The sequence below is a fragment of the Phyllostomus discolor genome, chromosome 2 (genome assembly GCF_004126475.2).
Source record: "Phyllostomus discolor isolate MPI-MPIP mPhyDis1 chromosome 2, mPhyDis1.pri.v3, whole genome shotgun sequence".
Lineage (NCBI taxonomy): Eukaryota > Metazoa > Chordata > Mammalia > Chiroptera > Phyllostomidae > Phyllostomus > Phyllostomus discolor.
In genome coordinates, this window is record NC_040904.2 from 109449767 (window position 1) to 109453360 (window position 3594).

Here is a 3594-nt window from a genome sequence, read left to right on the forward strand (position 1 = left end):
TATATACCCTGACTGGAGATCAAACCTGCAGCGCTGGCGTGTCAGGGTGACACTCTAACCATCTGTACTACGTGGCCAGGGCTTGTCTGCAGGTTTTCAAGCCAAGTCCTGTCACACCTCAAGAAAGACAGGGAGGTCATTTGGCTTCTAGCCAAGCTTTGTATCAGAGTCCTTTGACATTGGTCCCTTGACTCTATTTGCAAGGAGGTAGGAGGCTCCCTCTATCTACCTGTCAGAAACACTGAGGCTGTTTTGTGCCTCTTTCTGCCCCCATCCCTGGGTACTCACCTTCTGCCCCTTCCTCCCTGGTCATCAACCAAGAGGGCACGGACACAGAGATGCCCATGACTAGGGACCGAGTCCTTGTTCACTACACTGGGCGGTTGTTAGATGGCATCAAGTTTGCCTCCAGTCTGGACCGCAAGGACAAATTCTTTGATCTGGGAAAAGGTGGGCAAAACCTAGGCTTGGTAGCTAGATTTCTGGGAGGATGTAAGCAGTCACCAGCAGGAACCACGTTTTCAGAAGCTCAAGGAGGAATAGTTTATTACAAACTGCTGCCTTTGTTGTTGTTGCTCCTTCTCCCACTGTTCTGTGTCTCCACTGATTCCTCTCCTTGCTCTGATCACTCTGAGTACCTCACTTCCTCTTCAGAAGTGACTGCCTTGTTTCTTGAACATCTTTGTTCCAGAGTTGAGTGGTTTGATTTGGTTTGGGTTTTAGGAGGTCTGAGATGACAGCACTGATTGCAGCCATGTGCTTCTTCTTCTAAAGAGTGTCCAGCTTCCCCTCAGGCATCGTACCCTGGCGCTAAGGACCCCAGAGTCAGCTCCCTGCCAAGGGGGAAGGGCCTGTTTGCCTTCTGTACCTAAAGAAAGGGGAGGTCATCAAGGTGTGGGATGTTGCTATAGCAACCCTGAGGTTGGAAGAAGCCTCACCTGCAAGCCAGAATATGCCCACAGTTGGGCAGGCAGCCCTCTGCAAACCCCTTCAAATGCCACACTTGTGTTTGAGGTAAGTATCCATCCGGAGAGTAAGGCAAAGAGCCAGCCTTATCTCAGCTCAGTACCTGACTGCCCTCCAGTCCTTCCTGCAGCTTGGAAACAAAGCCAATGCTAAGGGTCTGGCCTTAAGGGGCAAAGAGAAATGGCCAGGGCAGTTGGCTTTGCTGTGCACACAGCTTACGGCTGCCAGGACAGAGGCTATGATGGAAGTTTCAGGTGGGAAGAGGTGGCCATGAACTCCTCTTCAGACTCGAGGCAGTAATGGTAGGGTGCGGGGGAACATGCCCAGAGGAGACGGGGTATAATTTGAACCGAAAGGAGCCAGGAGGTCAGAATGTGTATGCAGTTACAAATGACAGTATAGAATGTTGGCGCCTAGAGGTAAGAGAGGGGAGACGCCTCCCCCTGTGGGTCAGGGAGCTGAGGAAAGTTTCCTCTGCGGAGGTGGACCTTGACACTGGTCAGCCTGCAAGTAGTTGAGCCCTAATCACCACAGATGACTTGGAGGATGTTCAGGAGACTGCTGAAAGATGTTGGGTCATTTCTAACACTGTCAGACTGGGCTTCTCAAGTAGCTGAGTTAGGATCAACTAGAACCTGTCCTTACTGTGCAGAGCAGGTAGCGAATAGATTGATCTCCTGAGGTTAAGTGAAATCTGGGTGGCCTGCCCGCCTCTACCAAAGTTGAGACTGGGGCAAACCCTGAGAACTTGGCAAAAGTGCCACTTGGTTCACTCGTAGTGTGGCTGCCCTCCTGGTCAGACCTCGCCTGGCAGTTAGGAGGGACTCTTCTCAGTGAGAGAGAGTTGTGTCTCACTGTTGACAAGTTAGTGCTGACAAGGCTTGTCGCCCTACACCTTGTCCCACGAGTAGAGTGGTGTGAGTTCAAGGGAGAGGACCTAACACAGGAAGAAGATGGGGAACCATCCGAGGAATATGGACTCGGGGCGAAGGCTGTGCCAGGCCCACGAGGGTGCTGTGGTGGAGGGTAAGACAGTAGGCAGGTTTTAATTCGGTTTCTGATACTTACTCTCTGGGTGGCTTAGGGCAGGTTATTTCCTTTCACTAATCTTCTTTTCTTCTCTATAAAATCAGGGATTGGAACATACCCTTTTATCATCCCTCCAAGTCTGAGAACACCGGGGCGTCTTGGGGGCAGGAAGTGATGAGATCATGGAGGGATGCTGATGGCATCCTCCTTTAGTCACCTCCCCACTGGTGCACTCGGTACATTGCCTTTCTTCCATGCCAGCCGCACTGGAAGGGGTACTACAAGGACCAGATTTTTGACTACCAGGAGCTCCACTTTGAGATGGGTGGGGGGCAGAGTCTGGATCTGCCTAGTGGGCTGGAGATAGCCATTCAGTAGATGGAAAATGGAGAACATTCCATGGTGTACCTCAAGCCCAGGTCAGGAGTGGGCTTGGTAGAGCACATAGATGAACTGAAGTCAGAGATCTATATGTCCCCAGTGAGTTAAATGACTGGCCATGTTTGTCCTCTCCTTGGTGTGCGTTCACTACCCCCACAGCCTCATTCATGTTCACTGTGCCTCTGGGCACACCAAACATAGGCCATAATGGTCTCTTCACTGCATTTAGGTGTGTGGCCACAACTGTCCATATCTTCTTGGATCCAAGCATAATCTTTTTGATCATGGCTGCTACAGACTCTCCTTCGCTGACATCAAGGTTTTCATGTTCCATTGGTTCACTCACTCATTCGTGACATTTATGGCAGCACACTTGTTCTGTGACATACACGATGCTGACAATTTGTAGTTTCTCACCGACATTGTTCCTGCCACCCATTGACTCATTTTTCAGTGAGATGCCACTTTCAGTTAGTAATCATGCCAGTAGATGTCTAGCATGAGTTGTCACAAGGGTAAGTAAGATACTAACAGAACAAGCAATGTGTTCGGAGGTCAAGGAAGAGTCTGCCACACAGGACATGGAGGTACTTCCTGGGAAATAGAAAGTCCTTTTCATGCAGAACAGGTTAATTGCTGATGAGATGGCTTTGAGGCTTTTTATGCCCCCAGAGCCATGCTTTTGGCAGCGTTGGGAAGGGAAAGTTCCAGATCCCACCAAACGCTAACCTGAAATAGGAAATGCACCTCCAGAGTTTGGGGAAGATGAGTTGGCTCAAGGTCTTCCCCATCCTGAAGTCGCCTTCCACCCTGGAGGTGACTCTCTAGGGTCGCTAACAGTTGTGTTTCTCCCTTAGGGTATGGCAGCCCAAGGAGTCTTGGGAGACACATTCAGAGGAGAAGCTGGGACAGAGCTCCACAGCGAAAGAGCAGGCGCTGTGTGCTTGAAGGTGAGGCAGCAGCCGTGGTCCTGAGGACACGCCCAGGGAGGGCTCCTCTCCTCTGGGCCCGCCTTTGCCTGCCGATGGCTGAAGTCAGTGTCTGCCAGGGAGTGGACAAGTGGCACCTGCGGTCTTTATTTAGTACAAGCCAGCTGGTCTTGCCTGGGGGCATGGAGGAAGACCTGTCTTCCCTCTCTGCCCCTTAGAATGAAAGAGATTCCTTTGTAGACCTTGGTCTTTTGCATTTAATGTCCCAAGACTCATTCCTTTATGGGCG

At 50.9% G+C, this 3594-nt stretch overlaps 1 long non-coding RNA gene across 1 annotated transcript; it reads left to right on the forward strand.

Moving 5' to 3' along the window:
* On the forward strand, positions 1-2911 carry LOC114488921. Its single transcript, XR_004901414.1, has 3 exons — positions 1-1018; positions 1878-1992; positions 2257-2911. It is a non-coding gene; the product is annotated as an uncharacterized LOC114488921 (long non-coding RNA).
* The last annotated feature ends 683 nt before the right edge of the window (positions 2912-3594 follow it).